Consider the following 25,609-nt stretch of genomic DNA (forward strand, 5'->3'; position numbering starts at 1 on the left):
AGACGTTAGCATGTTTGCTAGCACCAGGAGTACTACTAATTATTAGGAACAGTATTGGCAAGGCTATGTCATGCATATTCATTCGTGTATTTACAAGGGAGGGATGGTTCACATTAAAAATCAATATGTCGGTTTTCACATTCATGTGAATCGTCCAGAATTAACCCTGAAGCTCCTTTCCATCTGCAGCCCCTGAGCAGGCTTTTTGTGGTCATAAAACTATCCATACAAAAACTGACATCGATAAACTATGCAACAAGACAAGTAGACATCGTACAGGAGACGGAACAATTGTTCGACGTTTTAATGGTGGCCGCACTCGCCGAGACACGTGTGTTTGACTCTGAACAGAGTGATTTGGTTTGCTTGTCCTTCATATCTCGTCCGCCGTACATCTACAAAACGCTGAATTTTCGAATCATATAATGTCAAATCATATAGTCAATGCCTGAACTGTTGTGCCCGATGTCGGTGGTTTTCAACAAGTAGTCCGGGGACCCCCAGTTGTCCTTGAGCGAATTCCAGGTGGTCCCCAGCTAAATGGAGAGTTGCTAACCCAAACTGACCCTTCTAGATTCTTTAGCTCTTGACCCTTCTAGATCTTTAACTCTTGAGGTTTTATTGCACAACCAAGAGTCCACTTGTGTTATATTGTATCTCTTTATTTGCCTCAAAGGATGCAAGCTGTCAGGGTGAAGTGTCTCCACAGGCAGAAGTCCATTTGCTATGAAGGGCAACTGACCTTCAATTCATTTTTGGAGTGTGGTGAGTGAAACAAATTGCACATGGAATAGAATTGTCATCTACCAAATAGTGTATTTTGACTGCAGCCCCCATCTATAAATATGTTGTTCCAGGGGCCCTGAGAAAGATTTGAGTTGAAAATGTTTGCTTTAAAAAATTATATTTAGACAAATATTTGCACAAATTTTAATGCTTTTTCAAAAATGGCAGTTGTACGAGCTCACAAAACAGCACTCAGTGGTGCACTACAAGCTTGTATATCTGCTAATATTGATATTCAAACAGTTTTCTGAAAAGAACAACAAAAAAGTCTTATGTTTTTGTATCAGTGGCGCTCAATATTTCATGTCAAGGATCCCCCAAAATTATATGTCTTTGGCCGCAGACCCCCATCTGAATATCTGTTGTTTCAGGGACAGAAGCAAAGATTTGTGTTACAAATGTTGACTGTGAAAGATTTTAGGCACCTTTTCAAGATTCTTGAAAAAATATCAGATCTGCAAGCTCATAGTGCACTACTCGGGGGCAGATTTGCGCTTGTAGATCTTCTATTTTTCAACAGTTAAAGCATGACGCTATAATGCTTAAAACACCAAGAGGTGTTCCCGCCCAAAATGGGTTAATGGTTAAAGTGGTTTGAATTATAGTGACACAGATGCATGGCCTTTAATAATAATAAAATAAATACATTGCAGTCAGATTCATCAATGTTGTGCAATCTTGTTTTGTCTGCAGTTTCCAAGAAATTTGCAATTCCAATCTTGGATTTAAAAGTCTATGACGATCTGAACACTGAGGTTGATGAGTAGGCGTTTACGTTTCTTGTGAATAAACCACACCTGGGTGTGCTTGAGGTGCGTTTACCTCAAGGCTCACATCCTGAAGGTGTGGCACTTATTACTCGGAGTCATATAATGCACACAGTCCTTGCTAACCTAGAATGTGAAGTATTTTTGCACTTCAAAATGCTCTTTGTTTCAAAACACCCAATGTAATGCAACATGGATCCATCCTCATCGAACATAATCTTTTTCCATTCTACGTGTTGCAAATGATCCCCTCTTGCTGATAGTATCACACCTGGACTGCTAGATTCAGCAAGCCCCTCAAGCCACTCCATTGCCAGCTCCAGAAGCTCCTTTCTCAGCTCCAGTGTGGAAAACGAGGGGGACTCTGATGACGTCATCATTTTGCAGCCAAGTCCTGCCCGAAGTAACAGAGCTGACCAGACTCGTCTCGCTCAGGTGAGCCTTGATGACTGTTTGAAATCGAGATGCTGATTCTGATAAGGGGGAAAAGCCCATGTACAGTTTTGAAGTAAAGGGGGGATGGTGGCCACTCACTTATTCTCGTGCCTTCATATTGTCATTTTGACTCAGCCCCCTTCGTGTTGCAACCTGAGATTGACAGAATAGTCGTTTACCTTCTCCCACTTCGATGATTGAAAGGATTCTGAAGGAGAAACCTGGAGGGGAGAGGATCATGAATGAGCATGCTCAGACAAAAAGTCTGACAGATTCTCGGAGACGTGACATGGTGAAGATACTGGTGGCACACATGGCCAGTGAACATGGGTATGACGGCATTATGAACATGAGCACCCAATGTACACTTTTTGTTTTAATTGGTGCAGACCAAGAGCCTTTTTTTGCAGAAGGCATCAGGAAACAATACTTTTGTTTGTATCTTGTGTGTGTGTGTGTGTGTGTGTGTGTGTACCCTGTAGGGCAAGTCCTTCAAGGCGTGTCAAAGAGGAATGTGCAATGGGCATCACTGCCTTGTTCCCTTATCTGGCAGACCCCCAGGGCAATTTGGGCCATGTAAGTAGATAAAACAAGTCTGTAATTGCTCAAAATAGGACTGTTGAGTGCATTGTAAACAACATATTATTGAACATTTCTGGATGCTGAGCTTTCTCCTAGTTCAGCACTGCAGATGTCAGAGCCTTTGACTCCTAGTTCAGCACTGCAGATGTCAGAGCCTTTGACTCCTAGTTCAGCACTGCAGATGTCAGAGCCTTTGACTCCTAGTTCAGCACTGCAGATGTCAGAGCCTTTGACTCCTAGTTCAGCACTGCAGATGTCAGAGCCTTTGACTCCTAGTTCAGCACTGCAGATGTCAGAGCCTTTGACTCCTAGTTCAGCACTGCAGATGTCAGAGCCTTTGACTCCTAGTTCAGCACTGCAGATGTCAGAGCCTTTGACTCCTAGTTCAGCACTGCAGATGTCAGAGCCTTTGACTCCTAGTTCAGCACTGCAGATGTCAGAGCCTTTGACTCCTAGTTCAGCACTGCAGATGTCAGACCCTTTGACCTTGATTTTAGCAGTTCTTCAAGAAGGGTGCGTGTTTTTTCATTTTAAGGAGAAAATAAAAGAAGAAAAAGTTATTATGTGAACAGTGCAAAGAATGCTTTTTTGCTCCAGTGGTGACAAATAAGACTGGGGCTCTGCTGTGATTTAAGTAATTTCATTTATAAACAATATAAACCAAAAAAAATTCCATAAATTAGAAAATAAGTGTTAAAAAAGTAGTGACATTGGCTGATCTACAAGCTCACAATGCTGTGAGATTGTAGATCTTATGTTTTCACTAGTTTGTGTCTTGGGCAAACATCTAGATGCATCCTGCAACTGGAAAGTGTCGCAGCAGTATGTGTGGTTCCAACACTTCCAGGTGGTCCAGATGCTGGCGACAGAACCCCTTTCAGCGAGGAAAAGCAGCTAACCACAGAAACCCAGTGTCATGAGGCCATCGCACTGATTGTAAAGGACCACACTAGTCCTTGCATGTGTTTGTTTCATCTCAGTGAAATATTCTAAATGTGTATTGTTTACATTCCGTTTTATTAACAAATATAAACTCTCAAAGTTATTAATTAATGCTTCTATTTTTGTGTGTGTGTTTTAAAATAGTTGGTAGGTGAAGTTGTGAGTGACTACTGTATGTGTAGGACTGTTGTATGGATTTGGGAGATTGAATTTTGTCCTCTGAGTGACACCGTAGCTCCACAAGAGGGAGAGACAGGTAAAGGTAACCCAACAGGAGTTGGTAATGAGGAGGCTGCTTTGTTTGAGCCTGGGCCACAAAGGTTTGATCTCCAGGCTCCAGCGTAACTTCTGCTTCATTTGCACAGAAAAGAACATTGACGCCTGTTTAAACAGAAGAAAAGATTAAAAGTATTGAAGCATCCTTGGTGAGCGCAGTGAGGTATGTTTGTTTATCTTGAAACATTGTATTATTGCAACATTGTGAGTTTGGATCAGTGTGCATGGAACACTTTGTTTGAAGGAATGTTTGGTTGATGTTGTAATATTATGGACAAAATTATGAAGATTGTACTGTGTTCCATGTGTGACATGTAGAGCTGGCTCAGGTGAGCCCCTGCATGGTTTCTCCCTCTCTTTCTGTTTCCCTCCTCCCTCTCCTGCTCTTAGGAAAGATCCAGGAGGACTCTGGCTGCTTCCTGTTCTGCCCTCCCACCTGACATCTGGGAGAAGAGTTGATTGGAGCCTGGTTGCCCCTCCACCTGGCTGGTTCCAGGGAGGCCTCTTTATCAGCCACTCCCCTGCTTTGTTCTGGGTCTCTCTCTCTCTCTGGCGGCCTGCTGAGCAACATACTCTGAGAAACCACTTTGTAAGATCAACTTATTTGGAAGTGGGAGGTGGTCGGTTGAGGTTAGATTGGGGTACCCCACACCTTACATCACGTAGTCTTCTTTTGTATACCACACTAGTTTATGGGTTGGTGCCATCCTTGTACGTTTTTGACAACCTTGATGAGTTAGACGGGCAGGCCTTTTGCTACTTGTGTTTCTTGTGTCAGGAAGATTTCAGTTAGGCCTTGTTTTGATATGTTAAGTTAATTTGTTTGGCACAATCCCCTCACGGCCTACCTTCCCTCCCACTTTGTACACAACTCTTGTTGTTTTGATCACCCCTTTGTGAAATAAATAATTCTTGCACTGATAATTTTCCACTTGGCTGTTTGTGTTATTCCTTGTGTTGCCGCAAGGAACGTAACATACTGTGAAGACTGTATGGTGACTTGTTTGTTTTATGTTTTGTATACTCTGACACAGTTTTCACGGTGCTCTGGTGAACGTGACGACGCTGCTCTCACTAAAATAAAAGACGCCTTAGGCATCAGTCGAGACTCTCTTTGGGGATCCAAGGGTTGCTACACTGATGAAGCATACAACTGATGAGGTAATCATGAAGGAGAAGATGAAACAGACCTTCACCCATCGCCAAGCAATGGTTCACAATCCAGTGAAGTCCTCTGAAATATTCACCACCTTTCCAAGACTTCCTGACATCGCAGGAATGGTGTGTGGCTCTTGAAATGAAACATAACTAACCCTTTTACAGCTGAAGCCGATTCTAAAAAAAAAGGCTTCTAAATCCTGTTTTCTGAAAAAACTTTCTGTCAGGGGTTCTCAAACCATTCCATGACAAGGACACCAAAAATGATGTGTAATTGGCCACGACCCCCATCTGAAAATGTTGTTTCAGGTCCCCCCAGAAGCAAAGATATGAATTCAAAACGTGTGCCCTCAAAGAATATATCAAAGATTTGTGCCACCTTTTCACTATTAGATCCACGTGAACTTGTATCATGTATATGCTTGACTTATAAGTACACATGAGTTCAAAGTATCATGAACGGATAATACATAAGACAACAGAAAAACACTTCCTATCAATCTCAGCAACAGAAAGCATTTCCTGAAGCCACCTCTTGAAACATGGAGCCCTCCAGTTTAATAATTTGAATTCTTTAGCTGCAACCATGCCTGCTTGTAGAGCCTGTTTTTGAAAAGGAGGAAGAGTCCTCGTCCTGTCAGAGCAACCAAATACAGCAAAGTTCCAGTCTTGTTTGGAAAACCAATCCAATATATCCCACCAGAAGTTACTGAGAACAGGACAGTGCCAGAAGAAGTGTGCCATCGATCCTTCAGCACTACGACATCCATCATACGTGGGAGAAACAGATCCAAATATCTGACTAAGCCCAATTTTGGAAAAATGAAGTATACGCAAGACTTTGAATTGAATCAGTCTGTATCTCGAATCGATGGAACATTCCTGTACACTGACCAGGCTTTCCTCCCACAGTGCCTCTGACACTGGGACGTCCAGTTCTTTGGCCCAGGCCTCCCTGAGAGGACTGGCGTCTACTGGAATCAAAGGCAGTGACCAAGCGAGAAATCAAATGTTGGGAGTTCCACGTGAGAGAAGTAAATCTTCAAAGATGTTGCTCTTTGGTTTAATGGTGAACTCTGGAATATCCTCGCACACAATGATGCCAAAGTGTGTCTGAGGAAGGAGGTGTTCAGATTGGAGCTGAAGGAATGAAGCAGATTTGTTATCAACCATCTTCTCCAGTGGAACAGAGTCCTCTCTTCCTCCATTCCAGAAGCACACTGTCCATCATCGCTGGCTTGAACAAATGGTTCTATGATACAGGTGTGTGGATTGACACATCTGACATTCCAAGCAATTGTTTAATAAGATTCCAGATCTTCAGAGGGTTTCAAAGAATAAAGTTATGACCAAGTCATTTGTCAGCAGGCTGCGCTCCCCAGTAAAGCAGTGCAGGAAGAGAGGTCCCTGAAACTGACACAGACTGGATTTTCAGCCGGGACGGGGAGACAGCAGACCAGTCATCGCCAGGGGAGCCCCACTGTCCAGTTTTCTGATGAATTGTCCCTACTTGAAAGGGCTCAAGAATACACAAGTGGTATTCCTCTTGGTTTGACCATTTATTTTGAAGGGACCAATTTGGAGCAGGTAAGAGTCCTAGGATGGACAAGGAAATAAAAGGGTATATTTCAGTTCCAAGAATAATTTACATTTCCCTTCAACATGAGCAAAATCATGCTAATTATGCAGAGCCCAATTTACTTGTAAACAATACTTTTCTATTTATAATTTACACATTCGCACCATCGCATTCAAGTTTGACTATGAAGGAGGAGGCTAGTCATGCAATATGGACAGAATGATCATCAGAAATCCATGAAACAATGTTTCCAGGATCACTACATAAGGCTTGGCCTGGTCTAAGCTACTTTGTGATCTATATTATTATGATTATGATTGTTGTTATTATTATTATTATTGTTATTATTGTTATTATGATTATGATGATGATGATTGTTATTATCATTATTATTATTATTGCTATTATTGTTATTATTATTGTTATTATGATTCTGATTATTGTTATGATTATTATTATTATTATTAGGATTATAATTATTATTGTAATTGTTATTATTATTGTTATGATTATGATTGTTATTGTTATTATTATTGTTGGTGTTGTCAAGCATTAGCCAAATTAGCCACACACTATGAAACAATACATCATCATCATAGTCCTTTGAATTAGATGACACTTCATTGAATGCCTGCAGACTAGCACACACTATCAGACTACATTCCCCATAATCCTCTGCGACATCAGGAAACAAATTGGTGTGCTGTTTTCAAACTCTTGTTTCCAACTAAACAGCCAACAGCAACAGATGCACTTTGTGACACACATTGAGAACATGACCGCTGCATCAGTGGACTATGGACGACATCAAGTTGATTCAAATGTCTTCATTTTAAATTCACCAAGCAAACGCTCCACACTGGTGATGGGTGGATGAGGCGTCATGAAGCGTCATGAAGCGTCATGAAGCGTGTCGACACAATGACACACTGTGTTGATACTGTGTCACTGAATACTGACACCTGCTGGACTTTAAACTTCCCTGCAGGCTTGACAGACTGAACTGACACTGATTTGATGACCTGGTGTACACAATAATGTCATTGAAGTCTTTGCGTTCATATTGGATCATTCCATGTCTTTAAACAATGTGAAGATGTATCTTAATGTGAAAATCTAAGTGAAAATGTTGGTAATGAGGACGCTTGAGGACTTTTACAAATTTTTATTTCAAAAAATACGTTTTTCTGACATTTTAAAATTAAGTCTGTTACGTTTTTTTGATAAAACTTCTCCAGCTGTCGAAAACACGGCACAGATGAGGCTGGAGTGCAAAGAAATTGTAGGGACAGCTGGTAGAGGTTTGGACAGATTGTCTTTTGGTTGGCCCAGTAACTCACTGGATCCTGGGCCCTGGAAGTACTGCCCTCTGCCAGGTATCTCTGCACCTCCTGGAAGGCATCAGCTGTGGCACTTTTTGTCTGCCTGCCCACTTCCATGTCCAAATGTTGCCAAAGGTTATCTCAAAAACAACAAACTGGCATTTTAGGACATGATTTCCCACAACAACAAACAATGCAGGTTCCTGTGGACCAAACAGCAGCTAAGAAGGTAGTGTTGGTGTCTCTGTTCCTCTCCAGAAGCACACAACTGTTGACAGAAGGCTTGGCTTTCCAAGAGAACACACTGACACTGGTGTGGTAGCCCTGAGTGTCGTGACTGAACAACCATCAGTCTTAGACTGTTAAAGAGGCTAAGAGAGGACACTTGTCAGACATTATTGTGTCTGATCGCCACAACCCACGTGTGCTATTTAAAACCATTGACTCTGCTCTGAATGCCCCACAGCCTGTCTGCCTGGAAGCACCCACTGAAATGTGCAATGACTTCCTGCACTTTTTCATTGACAAGGTTGTTATCAGGAGGGCTCTCATCTCAGCTCCTGCCACTGACCCCTCTGCTTCTGTCCGTTGCCCGGCTGTGTTCGATAAGTTTGAGCCTGTGACTTTGTCATTTTTAAAGATGTGGTTGGCCACATGAAGCCATCAGGTTCCCCTCATGATTCTGTCCCTCCTCATTTTTAAAAGAGGTTTTCCCCAGTATGGGGCAGTCAGTTCTGGGCGTTAGTAACAGCAGTCTGTCTTCTGGTGTTGTCCCCATTAGTTTTAAACATGCAGTAGTGCAACCACTGCTTACGAAACCTGGCCTTGACAGCACTGTATTGGCTAACTTTAGGCCCATCTCTAAGTTGCCTTTTATTTCTAAGGTCTTGGAGAAAGTTGTGTCTGCTCAACTGAAGTCTTTTCTGGATGAGCATGATATTCTGGAGGTTTTCCAGTCAGGTTTTAAGACTCTGCATAGCACAGAGTCAGCACTGCTTAGGGTCTTCAATGACATCCTCCTGGCAAACGACTGTGGAGATGATGTGATTCTTGTCCTGCTGGACCAAACTGCTGCCTTTGATACAGTGGATCACAATATTTTATTATCTCGGTTGCAGCACCTAGTGGGCATTTGTGGTAGTGCTCTGCGGTGGTTTAGGTCCTATCTGACAGACAGAACTCTGTGTGTAAGCTTTGCTGGTTCTGAATCTTCCCCTGCTCCTCAGTCATTTGGGGTTCCACAGGGCTCAATTTTAGGGCCTCTCCTTTTTTCATTGTATGTACTTCCTCTGGGCTCCATTCTCATCAGCATGGCATCTCTTTTCACTGCTATGCTGGTGACAGTCAGATAGATGTGCCACTAAAGAAGAAAGATGCTCTCTCAATCAAGCCACTTCTGTTATGTCTTGATGACATTAAAGCCTGGATGGCCCTAAACTTTTTCAATTTTAACGAGAAGAAAACTGAAGTGATGGTGTTTGGCCCCAGTGGCTCCTGTGAACCTCCCCCTATTGACTTGGGCCCCTTGGCTCTGTATGTGAAGCCAACTGTTTCAAACTTGGGTTTAAGATGGACAGGGATTTCAAACTAGATCGTCAAATAGGTGCAGTGGTGAAGTCCAGCTTCTTTCATCTGAGGCTGTTAGCAAAAGTGAAGCCCTTTCTTGCAGGAGAGCATTTTGAGACTGTGATTCATGCCTTCATCACGTCTCGGCTTGATGATTGCAGTGCTCTTTACTTTGGAATCAGCCAGTCCTCCCTCTCACGTCTCCAGTTGGTACAAAATGCTGCTGCTCGACTTTTAACCGGAGCAGGAAGAAGGAGCCCATCGTTCTGGCCTCCCTCCACTGGCTGCCTGTGCACTTCAGGGTTCATTTTAAGATTCTTTTATTTGTTTTTAAATCCTTAAATGGTCTGGCCCCCCTTACCTCTCTGAGCTGCTTCACCCTCGTGCTCCTGCTCGGTGCCTCAGGTCAGCTGACCAGCTGCTCCTGGAGATACTGAGGTCTAAGCGGAAGCTCAGAGGGGACAGAGCCTTTTCTGTTGCTGCTCCCAAATGATGGAACGATCTGCCTTTGCACCTCAGACAGGCTTCTTCACTGTCCATTTTTAAAACTAATCTTAAAACCTATTTTTATTCCTTGGCTTTTGACCCAGCATGAGACTTTGCTCCTGTTTTAGTATTTTTATTGTTCTTCACTTGATTATTATGTTTTATGACTATTTATGTACAGCACTTTGTTTTCAGCTGTGGTTGTTTTTAAAGTGCTTTATGAATAAAGTTGAGTTGAGTCTTAGTTTTCAAAGACCTTCTGCCCTTGGAGGAGAGTTTTAGGCCTTCCTGGTGTTGCTGGACAGGCGGAGCAGGGACCGAGCAAAGCTGTGGTTTCTAAGAATGGAGAAAGTTCCTGACAACATGAAGCTTGGGCCCAGAGTTCAAATACTGAACCTTTCCTTCAAGTATCTCTACATCAGTTCCTTTGTTCCACATCAAAACCACTGTTTTGGCAGTCCAACACTTCATCGGACAGTTGTATAAAACAATGCTGCATTCCTACTTTGCCAGGTTGCCTTGAATGTGGCGTCACTTCCTGTTCTGACACTCTGCTGCTTTTTCAACATTTTTAACAAGAAATGTTTGTTCACAATTCACTGAAACGAGTGTGTTCAATGCCACACATTTACAGACCTTTGTGTTTCCTTGAAGGTTCATGTTGGAACACTGAACGTAGTAAAATCTGTTCTTTAATGGGAAATCCCTGTAGATGAAGTGGAACATTCCAGAACTTCACTTTAACACACTCCAATTCCAGAGCTTCTGTTTGAATGGAGCTGTTGTTCATGGATTTTGATGGACGATGCTTGGTTTTCCATTGTCCAATGAATGTTTGACCCTTCCAGTCCTCTAAAGTGATGGACTAATACTGGCAAGATGCAGAAATCCTCTATTGTTCAAAGCACAGATTCTGTGTTGATACATTGTTGTAGTTTTTATACTTGGAGAAACCAGAATCTGACAGGAAATCACTGTAGAAAGTTGGCTCAGTTTCAGAAAGTAACAACTCAGTAGCTTCACTTGACAGTGACGGACCTTAAACTGGGCTATTTTGATGGACTCTGCTTGCTTTTCCACTGTCAAATGAACTTTTCTAATGGGAAATTCCTGCTCATAGACTGGTTTGTTTCATAAATGAACCAGTAAGAGCCCTGAACTGAGAGAAGAACCTGAAAGGTCCTTGTTCTTCATGTGTTTTCCATGATGGGCCTGTTTTCCTGCAGTTGAAAGCACATTTCTCAACACTAAATGGACTGTAATTTCATCAGTTTGGACTGGGAAAGCTGCTGGGTATTTTTACAGTTTCTTCCATGGAATTTTGTGGAACAGTTCATGACTGTAATTGGACGGTACCGTCTGGAAACGCTGCTGCCAGACTTTTGACCCTTTTTTTACAGTGCAGTAAAGACCCAGGCCGTTAGACCTGTCCAGCCTCACACCATCTGGAGGTGTTGGTGCTGAATGGGCTTGTTCAGTGAACCCTTGGGGCTCCATCCACCAAAACCTGTCCACGTAGTCTCGGCCCCACTAGGACCAGGTCCTGTGAGTTTCAACTCTCTATGTACCAGGGCCCAGGAGCTGGAGGGCTCCTGAATCAGCAGTGTTGGTTTAGGTTGAGGGACAGAGTTGCTGAAGTTGGGGTTTTTGAATGTAGACACTGAGAGGACGGTCTCCAGTGACCTTTGACCTTGACAGAGGCCTTCCCACACCTGTTCTGGTTTGACCTGATTTGGGCTCTAGAGAGAGGAGAGGACAGGAGAGGAGAGAGAGGAGAGGAGAGGAGAGGAGAGAGAGGAGAGAGAGGAGAGAGAGGAGAGAGAGGAGAGGAGAGGAGAGAGGAGAGGAGAGAGAGAGGAGAGGAGAGAGAGAGAGAGAGGAGAGGAGAGAGAGGAGAGTAGAGGAGAGGAGAGAGAGGAGGAGAGAGAGGAGGAGAGGAGAGAGAGAGGAGAGGAGAATAGAGGAGAGAGACGAGGAGAGGAGAGGAGAGAGGAGAGGGGAGGAGAGGCCTCCATGTGGCTCATGGATCCCTGCATGGAGAGACCGTCCCTTCTCCTTCTCTGTGTCCACAAAGCCACGGCGGTGGAACCAAAGGTCTCCAATGTGCAGGGTCCTTGACAAAGTGGGGCTTCATGGTGGTGGACTGATGGCTCTACCTGCTGCTACAACACAGGCTTGGGGTTTCTCCTCTGGAGACACAAGGTTGAGGTGGGTTTTCTAGCCCAGCCTGGAAGGCTCTCACACACTCGCCAGAATTCAGTTTCTTTGATGTGTCCTGAGATCAAAGACAGAATTCTAGGATCAAATACACTGGAAAAGCCCCCTGATGACGTCATCAGGAATCTGACTTGGATCTGGTCCTCACCTGAGCTGGTTTCGTTGCAGCTCCTGGTTTTTGCGACTGCACTCGTGGACACGTTCAAAGATTTCTCAGTTTTCCACAGCGCCTGACCTTCAGGTCTGAGAGGACTGATGGATGGTGGTTCCTCTCTACTGAGCTGCTGGTTCCTGCCATGACAGGAATTCTACCAGTTGTAAAAGGGAGCTGTCAGCTGGGGACAAACCTGACTTCTGCTCAGCTCCACTGATGCTCCACCCCAGGAAGAAGGTAGGAAGTTCCACCAAGGAACCTGACAAGGTGAACCTGAGAGGGGAACCTTTTCAGGTGATGACATCATGAAGCTCCCTGAGAGAAGGACGAGCAGAGGGAGGGCACTTTGAGGAGCTAGAATATCAAACCTGTTCCAGTTCTTAACAATTCTTGGCTCTACTCCATGACTCCATGTATCTTGTTTGATATATTTGATGTCTTCAGTATGAATCTCCAAAGTAGAAGGTAGTCCAAATAAAGGACACCACTGAAGAAGAGGGTGTCCTCACTTCTGAGCGGTAGTGAGTGGCTGCTCTGTCCATGTCCTGTTTTTAAAGTACTATTTATTAAGTGGCTTTAGGGGCAGACAACAAAAACAGCATCCCATTTTTAAAGTGTTGCATCGTGAGGTGTAGAGGTCCCAGGTGGAGGGAGGACTGCTACCCACAGTTCTCTGTGCTGCCTTGACCCCCCCCCCCCCCCCGCTGAGCCTTCTGTTCAGCAGCCTGTAGCTGCCGTGCCACACGGTGCTGAGGCCCTGCCTCAGTTGTAGAGAGCAACACTCCAAGAGCCAGGATCCAAAAGGGTAACAGCTCACCTTCACTATCTTTGTCCAACAGAACCCCCACCAGCTTCGGGTGGTGGACCAGGCCCCCAGCTCTGGCTGTGATGGAGTTCTGTGGCCCTGATGGTGTCCACTTGTTTCCAGGCCAGACCAGGCTACCAGGAGACATGTGTGGAAACAGGGAAAGGGTGGTCCACCACCCATTCTCCTAACCCAAACCCAACCCCCACTGAGGAAGCAGCGTGTGATCCCAACCCACTTAACGGCCGCACCTTTGCACCTCCCTGCTGGATTTGTAGGCATGGCTTGTGACCAGGACATGGATGAATGCTGCACACAGCAAAGCCATGTGAGCATTTGGGGAAATCTGGGAATCCTGAGGGTTCCTTCCAGTGTCACTGCAGGCAGCATTGCAGAAACACATCAAAACAGGATTACAGTTCAATAGCAGGGATTTTCAGGGAGTTCAAGGTGCTGGGGAGAAGTGGGGTCCCAAGAACTGAAGGACTGTGCACCCCCTTTCTCCTCCTCAGACAGGTCTTTTCCCTCCTCCCCAACCAATTTTGTTGGGTTTTTCTTTTGATCTTTTGTTGTGAAAGTGCCTTTAGTCGTTTGTTTTATTGATCCTTTCATTTAAAAGCACTTTTAGTTGTTTGTTTTGAACTAATGAGCACATTTTTACTCCTAATTTCTAATATCATGTTGAATTGGTGATGTAACTGTTTAATGTGTGTATTTAATATTGACAAATGTTTATGTACTCAAATAAATGTTCTTCCTTCATTTCACTACGTTCTCTGTCCTCTTTGATCCTCCTAATGACTCACTGATTTATCCTTCTATGGTTCTGGTTCTATCAGTTCTAAAATACAGTCTCCAACAGACAGAACCAGAGACCTGCGTGTGCTCCAGAGTCCCTCTGCTTCTCCAGCTCCCAGGTTCTCCACCTTCTTTTCTCAGGCTGCTTGTCATTGCCTGGACCAAGACCCAGGATCTCCATGAGGTGCAGACACCATGCTGGTGGTTCAGCTGGGGAACCCTCCTTTCCCCCTATGACACTCATCAAACTGCCTTCAATCCTGTCAACAAACTCTCTTAGAAAGTGATGTTTCTCTTTTTTCAAGATGGTGTTTCTTGCCCAGCACCTTTTCAAGTCTCTGAAAGTGGTGGGAACTCACTGACAGGTGCATCAAGAAAGGATCCTCTCACCACATGGCAACGCGCTTTCCCCTGAAATGGAGGTCCCATGAAGGACTTTAGGTAGGAATGATGTGGTGTGGTGGAAGTGAGAACTGGGATGCTGCATGTAAAAGGTACTCCTGAGGCTGGAGGTGTCACCCTTAACACTGGAGGGCCTCTTGCCACAGTTGGGGGAGCTGGGAAAGTTTCCGGAGGTCCACATTTACAGGGAATGAACAGGGGTGCTAACGTTGCTGCAGGAACACCTCATTCCAGCCGTAGTGAACGGGCTCCAGTGTGGCAAATGTTGACCGCTCTTAGTTGGTGACAGCAGCTGATTATTGCTGGAAAGGTGAGCTTGGAAGCTTTCCTCTGATGGTGACAGGTTTGATGGGGGGGGGGGGGGGGGTGACCAACTGTGTTAGGTGAGAGATGAACCCCCCAGAGCGGTCAGGTTTTGTGTCATGTTAGATTAATTTGAACCAGGATTGCCTTCTCTGACTCTGTCATTGTCAAACAATGCACAGCCTCCCATCAACTTCATAAAAACCCATGAATGGGTATTTTAATGTGTGTCAGTATGTGTTTTACACACACACACACACACTCACACACACACTCACACACACACACTCACACACACACACACACACACACACACACACACACACACACACACACACGTGAAGGACAGGTACCGTTTCTGGTCTCAGCTCCCTAAGATTCCATGTGACTCACCCCTTCATAAAGGTGAAGTCTTATTTCACAAAAACTGCGGGGGAGCCTTCCAGTTCTGAGGTTAGCACCCCAACATCGGAGAAAAAGTGAAACACTGAAGACAAATCTCAAGAAGAACCTTTGTCCCTTCCCTCCCCAGACGGCAATGTCACGTCCATGCCCTAGCGGTGTTCTTGGTTGGCCTTGTGTCTGTCTTGTCTCCTGGCTCCCGCTTTTATATTGAAATTGAACTCTGCTCTCATTTCTGGTAACTTCCCTTCCCCTTAGTGTGTTTCCCACCAGGCCAGAAAACGGACGGAGTACCGTTTTCTTCATCAACCGTTCTCGTCAAAGAAATCTTCATGTGTAAATGTACATATTGGTGTATTGTTTGTTTGTTTTATTTTTTTATCTGTTCCCCTCTTTGCTTTGGAATGTGACACAGCCTGTCAACCATTTGTTTGTGAAATAGACAAAACTAAAGAAGCAAATGAAACATTTCGCTGATTAGTTGTGAGCCTTTTTTTTGTATCACAAACTTTAATTTGTAAATTTGTGGAAAAAGGCAAAGAAAGCAGGAGTGACCCTCCACATTAGGAGGGACTGAAAAAGACTTGTACCTATGATAACCCAGCCTGTCATTTGGAAAAGAGATTCTATGCCTTGACTGAACTGGGAGGCTAACAAAGCCTGAGGAAAGCTAAAAACAATCCAAAAGGTTGCACGCTGAGACTGATGTCATTATGGTTATGAGGGGCCCTAACCCTATGTTCAGCACCTGACCAAAGTACTTGCATGCTCTTCAGTGAAGTATTTTTGAGTAATTCTCTAGAATAGTACTCTCAAGTACTATGACTGGGGGGTGGCAGTATTTCAGTTTGTTTTATTTAGTACTCATTCCACCTCTCCTTTGCCACCAATACTTGTTGTGGTCTGCATGTCCAGCGAGTGAGAGATTGTGTCAAACGTGGTGTTTTAGGGCTCCTGATCTGTGTCCTCCATGTGACTGAACCTTCATAACTCTTTGTGGCCTCGCTAAAACCACCAGAAACCCTAACCATCTTTGGGTGGTGGACCAAGCCCCCAGGAAGGACTGTGCATTCCTGCTCCCCACGTTTGTGGAGGGCAGGCCATAATTCTAAACCTAGCCCTTACGGTTCCAAAGTGCACCACTTTTGCTGGGGTGGTAGTCTTACCTTATACCTCCACTGATTTTATGTGTTCAAAGAATATATGCCACTTTATCTTAATCACTAATGTTGTGACAGAGTGAGAATTGAGCTGTCGTGTTTAAAATGGAGCTGCCTAAGGCCACAAGGACCAGGTCATATTTAAAGGCTATTAAGTTGACTTTTTTGAAACCCCACCACCTTCAGGCTTCATGCAGGATATCTTAGTAACCCATGCGAAATGGGAGACGAGAAAGCACTTAGGTGGGAGGGGACACTTACCTTAAAACCCTGAACCTTCACCCTGAGCAGCACCGATAGAGTGAACGCCTGTCCGGATGGAGGGCAAACCTTTCACTTGATTTGTTTCACTGCTCGTGGAATTTAAAGTTGGCATCACTCAGGCTAGGAAGCTCCTACACACACCTGCTTGCTACCATCGGAAAGCCCGTACACACATTTGGGGAGGGTAGCCAGCGTCTCGGGACTCTGCCCCCTACAGGTTGTATGTACACAAAAGTTACTGAACAGTTTAGCCTCAAAGAGACGGTGACCTAAAAGACATGCATATCAAAACAGGTACATGGAGAAGGGGCTGTTAGCTCGGGTGCTTGGAGGCCACTTTTGTTCCTTTGCACCCAGCCTGAGGAAGACACAAATTGTGTCGAAACGTCGCACGGGCACATGTTGACGTTTTTGATTTAGTTCATACCGAACCCCTAGCCCTAACCGCTCTCCATGCACCTCAGACAGGCAGGGAGTCAAAGTGTCTCTGAACAGTGACACAAGCAGGTGGAGAGGGAGGCGTTGAAGAGAAGAAAAGAACAGGCAGAGTTTCACATAAGCCATTTCAGCCCATCGGACCACTGGGCTCCGACAGGTAGGCCGACCCTCTACCTGTCCAGGTGGTTGATTTAGTGGACTGGATGTCTGTGGACCTGAACAGCTAGGCATCTGACAGCAATGAGTAAGACTTTGGGGTAAACTCTGAAGAAGAGGAAGATGAGGATGATGGAGAGAAGAGGAAGATCAGGGTGACATTGACAACTACGATGACGGCGTGGCCAGCAACGTGGAGAAACAGGGTGCCGACACCTTTGACCCAGAGGAGTACCAGTTCACTTGTCTGACATATAAAGGATCTGGTGAGGACGCCTCCCTCGGTAGGGGTTCCAGGCACGTCCAACAGGGAGGAGGCCTCGGGGCCGACCCAGGACCCTGGAGGGATTATATATCTCAGCTGGCCTGGGAACGCCTCGGGATTCCCCCGGAAGAGCTGGTGGACGTGGCTGGGAGAGGACAGTCTGGGCCTCCTTGCTGAGGCTGCTGCCCCCCCGACCCAGACCAACCGGATCAGAGGAGGACGATGAAGATGATGAAATGAAATGAAACCCCTCTTTTTCCTTTTTTTATTTTTTAACCCTTTAAATAATAAATGAAATGAAAGACACTTGTTTTGACTAACATATTCATCTGAAATTATGTTTTACGATTGATAATAATAATTATTATTTATTATTATTTTAATAATTACATCAGAGGTTAGTGGTTAGGGTTAGGGTTCGGTGAATGAGCAAAAAACCCTCCCCTCAATGGGAAGGGAGGTGCACGGTCCATCCACTTGTCAGACCACCATACCACCAGTCCCCTTGAGGTGGATGTGCACGGCAGCACTGGCCATAGTGCACTACCATCCACGGGTCATCATCCTTGGAGTTCCCCATTGCTGGGTTCTGTTTTTAGTGTATCGGCGTAGCCTTTGTCATGTATTTAATGAATTTTTAAGGGTCCTATATTATTTATTATTCATTATGAAAATATGAAATCAAATGAAATGGAAATCATGTTTTAAATTGTTTATGAAAAATCAAATCAAATTATTTTTAAATCAAATTGCTTTGAAATAAAAACCAAAAAGGCAGCATTTCAACCCTGGGAAGAATCTTCATCAGGCCTGGCCCACAACAGCCAAGCACAACCCAGTGCTCTCCAGTGCTAATAAACAGGTGTGTAGTTTCCAGTGTCAAAGCAAGAAAGAGCCTCTCCTGCCCCTCCCTCTACTTCTACCCTCTGTATTTTCTCTACAGAAAAAACCATGGAGATGCTCTCTGCTACTTTGGCATGATGCCATGCTAATGAGCCTCCAAGAAGCTCAGCATCATCCTGGTCTTTCCGTCAGCAGGAAGCCTCAGAGCGATAGAAAGAGTCAAGACCATACAACCTTCAATGCCTCTGACAGAAAGAGGCTGTTGGTCATCCACTGTGTTGCCACTGCAGTGAGCCTGCTGTCATTCGGTTGGCATTCTTAAAGACTACATGTATTCCATGGTAGGCTTTCTTTAGAATGAGTGGTCAGTGGGTAATTATTGTTTCTTTTGGGGTGGTAGAAAACTTCAACATTTCAGAAGCATCCCACAGGAATGTGGAAAAATTGTGTGGGCCTGCTGTGCCCAACTGGAAGGGTGGAACCCTGAGACACATCCCAAATCAATCCAACTTTCTATGTCCCCTCATTCAGACCCTCTTAAATTGAATTTATATTTCTATTACTATTCCCATGAAATCATCTTATAATCATACTGCCTTTCCCTGACAGGTACAGAGATTGTCTTCCTGAGGAGTGGCTCTGTGGCAACTGTGACGGCCTGCATCACAAAAAGCAGCCCCTCCACAACAGGGAATCCATCACTGATGGTTCTTTAAAGCTATTCCTCCAAGTACCCACATCATGAAAAACAACCATGGTTATTGCACCCACGAGCAAGGTATGTCTTGACCCAAGTCTTAATTTTTCTTCATATGTATCTCTGGCTTGTGACAAATAATAGCAGGGAGTGGTTCCTTTTTTTGGTCAGCATGCATTTTTCCAGCTGTGAGGGCACCATGCTGTTCTTATCAGGGCAAAAATACCGCCACATCACCGGGGAAACCAGTGATTTTAATGACTATCAATGGTGAGGACAATTCACTACACCACACAGACCACGCCGATGCAGTATGCAGCAAGAAGGTTCCGGGTGGGAGTCCCGGCTCGAGTGCAGGATCTTTCTGGGTGAGTCTCCATGTCCTCGCTGTTCCTGTGTGGGTTCTCTCTGGTTCTCCAGCTTCCTCCACAGTCCAAAGACGTCAAGAGGGGACGAGGCTGATTGATTCTCTAAATTGACCGTAGGTGTGAATGTGAGTGTGAATGGTTGTTCGTCTCTGTATGTTGGCCCTGCAATGGACTGGTGACCTGTCCAGGGTGAACCCCGCCTCTCGCCTGTAGACGCTGAGATAGGCTCCACCCCCCGCAACTCTGAATAGAAAGGAATAAGCGGAAGACAATGGATGAATGAATGAATGTTACGTTGGTGATGTCACTGTGAAATGCAGGTTTTGATATCAATGTTGTTTTTCTCCTTTTCAATGTTGACTTAAATAAATGTTCTTCCTTCATTTAACTACATATTCTTGCTTTTTTATCCCTCTTAATTATTCATTCAATTTATCCATCCATCCATTTTCTTCCACTTATTCCTGTTAAGGGGGGGTGGAGCCTGTCCCAGTGACTGTCAGGCAAGAGGCGGGGTTCACCCTGGACAGGTCGCCAGTCCATGGCAGGGCCAACATATCGAGACAGACGACCATTCACAATCTCAGTCGTACCTACGGTCAATCTAGACTGTCAGTCAGCCTCGTCGCCTCTTGATGTCTCTGGACCGTGGGAGGAGGGAGAGAACCCACACAGGGAGAACATGCAGACTCCATCCAGAAAGGCCCGCAGAACCTAGTGTTGGTTGGTGCTAGTGGCTCATGTTGCTTTGGATGAGAGGAGACGAAGGAAAAGCTCAACGTGGGGGAAGGTGGAGGTGAGACTGGCACGGGAGTGCAAGGAAGAAGAAGCTGGGACGAGACTTGGCTCCATTGGTGGAAATGGCACCTATGGACAAGTCTACAAGAGACAACATGTCAAGGCTGGACAGCAGGCTACCACCAGGGTCCTGGACGTCACGGAGGATGAAGAGGAGGAAATTAAACTGGAGGTTAGCATGAAGAAGAATCCCAGCACAGAAACATGGCCACCTACTAGGGTGCTTCCAGTAAGAGGAGGCCTCTGGACATGAAGACCAGCTCTGGCTGTGATGGAGTTCTGTGGAGCTGCTGACCTCACACTCCTGGTGAGGACCTTTCTTTCCTGCCCCTCTCTTTCTTTCTCTATTCAAGAAGACTCGGCCTGTCATGTGTGTTTATATTTAATCGTGCATTTTATTAAAAAATGCTAAGTTTTTACATTTTAAGAGCTCCTCAAAAGAGAAGACGTAAAAGATGGAGCTTTGTAGTTTTCAGTCCAGGCTTTCTTTGATAGCGATGGGTGGACGGTGGTGCGCTACAGGCGGCGGCGTTGCTCTCATCCAGCGACTGAGCCGCCCGTCCCTGAAAGATGAGGGAAATCTCCCCCAGGTGCTGCTCCACCAATGTCACCAAAACAACCCCACCTCAGGTGTAGAGAGCAACACTCCAAGAGCCAGGATCCAAAAGGGTAACAGCTCAACTTGAACTATCCTTGTCCAGCAGAACACCCGCCACCTTGGGGTGGTGGACCAGGCCCCCAGCTCTGGCTGTGATGGAGTTCTGTGGAGCTGCTGACCTCACACTCCTGCTGAAGAACACTAAGAGGAAACAGCTGAAGGAAGAATGGATGGCCTACATCTCCAGAGAGGTACTCAGAGTCATTGAGGACTTTCTCCTCCAGGAGGGGGGCCTGTGCCCTCCTCCCCACAACACCACGGATGGAACGTAAGCACCGTTCACGGAAAACCACCATCCTGAGGGAGGCACTTGTGTGAGTTGCATTTGCTTCCTGCTAGGGAGGACAGCTTATCTTGCTAGCGTTACATTAGCTAGCAGCTAGGTTAGAAAGGTAGTATTCTTGTGTGGAGTGGAGGAGCATGGGTAATGCATTCCTACCCATGACCAGCAGAACATGTATGTGACCCATGTATTTTAGAGCAGCCAATAGTTCCCCACCTCCTAGACACGTGTGTTATTTCAAGTGGGTGTCTCATGAAAGTGTGGTTGAACGGTCAGATGGCTGATGCTGAGTCAGCATTCCTAAAGAGGCCAAGGCCGTTTGTAGCCTGCTGCACCACACTTGAGTGAGACGGATCAAAGTTTGTGTCCAGAACAACTTGACATTGGGCCGCTCATCTAGACAACCAGTCCAGTGAAGCCCTGCTGTCAGGTGACCTGGGGGTCATTAGCATGTGTGTTAGCTGAGAGGAGAGGCAGCCAGAGGCTGACACACACAGCTGCTCCCTCTACATGAAGAGAAAAGGGCCAGTTGGAATCAAAGCAGTGTAGGACTTTGGCATGAACTCCATCTGAAAACACTACTTGTCACCTCCTGGATTTGAATGTGCTTTGTCTCATTGTTCTGGCGCTGCTCGCTCATGTTGGTCGTCTTTGTGTGATGCAGGTGAAACTGGATTTTACCAAGACGCTAGAGGAAGGAGCAGACGTGACGCCAGCAGCACGTCGGCCTCCGTGACGCCGGACGCGCGTGATAACGAATGATTTCATCAGCTGAAGGCAATAAACTTCTTCTGAAACAAATCTCACAACATGTCTCTCTCTGTCTGTCTTATTGTGAGAATCTGAGTCTCACGTCCCACGGTTGGTGAAGTCTCCAGATATCAGGATACCAGCAGTCCAGGGAAAGGTCTGGGGCCATGCTAGCTTCCCCAGCATGGGGGCCGAAAGGAGGGTTCCCCAGCTGAACCACCAGCATGGTGTCTGCACCTCATGGAGATCCTGGGTCCTGGTCCAGGCAATGACAAGCAGCCTGAGAAAAGAAGGTGGAGAACCTGGGAGCTGGAGAAGCAGAGGGACTCTGGAGCACACGCAGGTCTCTGGTTCTGTCTGTTGGAGACTGTATTTTAGAACTGATGGAACCAGAACCATAGAAGGATAAATCAGTGAGTCATTAGGAGGATCAAAGAGGAAAGAGAACGTAGTGAAATGAAGGAAGAACATTTATAGAAACCAACATTTTATATTCAAACAACATTGATATTGAAACATATTTAATGGCTGCATTACAAACGTAACATCATATTTCAAATTATTTGTGAAAACGGTCTTTTTATTTAAACAAAGAACTAAAAGTGTTTTTGAATGAAAGAATAGAAAGTTCACAAATAAAACAAACAACTGAAGGCCCTTTGGAAAAAAGATGAAGAGAAAAACAACCAAAATCTCAGGGAGATCAAACAAAACCAAAGTGCTCAAAGAAGAAGGAGTGTCAACTCAATAGACAAAGTGAAGCCTTGACAGTCAGCATGTAGTGGTCTTGAACCTCCCGGTTCAAAATGGCAGTGCTCCCTCCTTTTGTCCTTCTCAGTAGACACTGTTTCCATCTTCCCCTCACTCTCCCCTGTCTCAACATGTTTCCTGGTTTCTAAAGGTCTTGGTCACAACCTTCCCAAGTTCCAGACCCAGACCATCTTCTGAGCCAGGTCAGATAAAGACTTTCCTGTCCTTCAGATGTTCAGGGTTGATGAGGATCAGGGGCCCGTTTCACAATGCAGGTTTAGTGAAAACTCGGGGTCTGTTAACCCTGAAATTAGGAAAACTCAGAGTTTTCCGCTTCACAAAGGGAGGTCACTCAAACCAGAGAAAGAGGGTTCACTCTGGCCTGTTTCACAGACAGCGGTAACTTAAACTCTCGGTCAGTTACCGCAGTAACAGACGCCCTGAAACTAACCTGGTCGGGACCAGGTTTTTGACAATGAACCTCGAGTTTCTCGCTGACTCCGCCCACTTTCAGAGCCACATCCCCCATTTGATTTCCACATTCATTCATCAGCAGACAAGTTTTGGCGAGTTTTCAACTAACATGGCAGGTCCTTTTGTTGATGATCCCGTGGATGAAGGTGCAGCATTGCTGCGCACAATTAAATATTCGTCAGGAGATGGAGATCAGACCATAGACGTTCTTGCTGTTCCAGACAGTATCGGAACCATTTCACATCACAGTCCATCGTCTACATACACAACCTCCTCCGTCCTTACATTGGCAACATCACCAGTCGTAGTCATGCTCTCATGTCATCTGTCTCTCTCTCTCTCTATGTATATATATATACTGTATATATATCTCAAGCCATATTACATTTCATGAAGGCACTGGTGTCTTGGGGGTTTTGTTCTGAGGATGAACTCCCTCAGCCACTGGCCTTCCTACACTCTGGCTCAGGTCCTGCTCCTGTGCCTCTGTTAGAGGTGGTGGTGGTGCTGGGCCCCCACCCGTTTTACGGGCATCTGCCTTCTTTCTGTTGGCTGAGTAGAAGTCTGTGTTTGTTTAAAAAGGCTAAATCCTTTATTAGAACATGATATCCATGAAAAGACATTTGTGTATGAAACCAGCATTGGTTGGGGATCAAACAACTATTGTACACATTCAAACAGCCACTTAATATTTAACTTACAATGCAGAACATGGGGTACCCCTGAGGTGGTCTGACTGTTTGAATCATGTTTCTATGCTTCATTTTAAGTTGCTGCCAAGTGCGTTTCTCCCCCACGGTACTGCATCTAAACGATATCAATTAATGCGCTACCATGGAAGCAGCTTCCTCCGTAGTAATCATGATTGCAAAGGACTACATTTAAACTTCTGCATTGACCCGAGCAGCAGTGTTCCTCCACGCCATCTCTCTCTCTTTTGCAGCTGCAGCGGTGTTGCACTTCTTTTTTAACGCGTGTTGGAACTCTTCACATGATGGCATCAAGATTTCCAACTCCACTGACGTGAACAACCAAGCTCTCCGCTTCTCCGTCGCCATGGTGACTCGGTGAATCGGGGCTCCATTCATGCTGGCTTTTTAGAGTTGTCGTGATCGCGCTTTACCCCAGGTGAACCTACTCGGAGTTGATCAAACTGATTCAAATCTGCTGTTCTGAAACCGCAAACTGAGTTTTCTATCTCAGGGTAGATCAACTCGGAGGTCAGGATGAAACTCAGGGTTTGATGAACCTGCTTTGTGAAACGGGCCCCAGGCCATCTACTGGGTCAACGTGGTCCAAGTCTGTCCCTCACAGGTAAGCAGTCACCTTCCAGTTAGGACTCGACTCCTTGAAAACTCTGGTGTCCACCAAGTCAATGAAGACCAGTCCTACCTTGTATTTGGGGTTGGAGGTCAACGTTTGCTGACAGGAGCAACACCTCCTCTCCTTGCCTTTTCTTTTACTCCCCAAAATTTGCATTTGCCATGATGCTGTTTCAGTTGCCATCTTGGGAGGGAAGGAGCAAAGGTTCTTCTTTTATTCATCCCCAGTTTCTCCTTTTTTTCCTTGTGGATTATTTCTTCTTCTTTCCTCTTAAAAGGAGCTTCCACTTTTGTGATTTGCGTGTGCTGCTCTTCATCAGAAGGTTCTTTTTCTGAATCAGAGTCAGTGGCTGCAGAGTGTCGATGGTCTGGCTCATTGTTGCTGCTGTCCAGCGTGATGGATGTTGAGGTGCTTGCCCCCATTTTGAAGGGTCCTCCACGGGTTTTTGTGAAATACAACATCACCTTTATGAAGGGGTCGGTCACATGGTAGAACCTCTGGAAACCTGGTCATCCATCATCAGGGTTGAAGACTGTATACTTTTGATGTTAGTTTTTGTTTTGGGAGTTTTTGAATTGTTGGTTTGTTTTTGTGGAGTTTTGTTTTTCAGTTAAAGTCAAGAAATCAAGAGTGAACTAAAAACACTTTCCCAAAAGTAGAAAGGAACAAAAACACAAAGACAGACGACTCAAATTTATGTAAAAATGAGGACGACTTCAACAACACAAATCTTATTTCAGTATGAACTTCACTCCCTTGTTCGCTGGATAAATGTAGTGCATACTCTTTCTATTTTACAAGAAAAACATATTTAAAACAATTTTCTAACATTGAAAAAAGAGAGAACTATCAAGTGTCAGTTCAGAGTCTTTGGTTCCCACTTCCCCAGGGTCGCTACAGGGTTCGGTACTGTGAGTGACGCAGCTCTGATGGAGAACTCCGAGAGGCACTTGGTTTTTGGTTTATCAAAAATAGATTCAAAACAATGTTTTAAAAAGCCGTGTTAAAATATGTCTTAAAAACTAATTTTTACAAGATTTTTACATTTTGATTAAGATGGCAGCGTAGATTTGGTCACACGACAGGATGTAGCGGGAACTGATATTGTAATCAAGTCCTCCAGTTTCCAGCTGTCACTGCATCATAATGTTCTCCAATCATGACCCTGGTCCAACTCGCTCAAACCTCTTCCATCGTTGCTCGGTTGTTCCTGCCGGTGTTTTTTTACGAAAGCCACAGCAAACCTTGTAAGTTAGCAGGCTACGAGGCTATGCTAACTAGCTAGCTTGTGGACAATTTCCAAGCAGTCCTCGAAAACCCCTGAAGACCTGGCCTTCACCTTGCTGACCCTCTCTGATGCTAACACTGTTAGCAGCGTGGATGTTAGGGTTCCCTCCTACCA

At 45.2% G+C, this 25,609-nt stretch overlaps 2 long non-coding RNA genes across 3 annotated transcripts; both read left to right on the forward strand.

The window, feature by feature from the left end:
• Window positions 1-218: 218 nt before the first annotated feature.
• LOC147260810 (uncharacterized) lies at window positions 219-4,343 on the forward strand. Of its 2 annotated transcripts, XR_015115997.1 has the most exons (5): window positions 219-765; window positions 1,817-1,988; window positions 2,193-2,318; window positions 2,471-2,564; window positions 3,418-4,343. It is a non-coding gene; the product is annotated as an uncharacterized LOC147260810 (long non-coding RNA). The 2 variants fall into 2 exon arrangements; XR_015115996.1 differs by having other exon boundaries at window positions 1,817-2,318.
• A 530-nt stretch (window positions 4,344-4,873) lies between these two features.
• LOC147260811 (uncharacterized) lies at window positions 4,874-6,440 on the forward strand. The gene is made up of 3 exons (XR_015115998.1): window positions 4,874-4,949; window positions 5,859-6,209; window positions 6,315-6,440. It is a non-coding gene; the product is annotated as an uncharacterized LOC147260811 (long non-coding RNA).
• Window positions 6,441-25,609: the final 19,169 nt, after the last annotated feature.

Source organism: Aulostomus chinensis, chromosome 5, assembly GCF_037954235.1.
Source record: "Aulostomus chinensis isolate RoL2024-O1b breed Wild chromosome 5, RoL_Achi_v1.0, whole genome shotgun sequence".
In the NCBI taxonomy this organism is placed as follows: domain Eukaryota; kingdom Metazoa; phylum Chordata; class Actinopteri; order Syngnathiformes; family Aulostomidae; genus Aulostomus; species Aulostomus chinensis.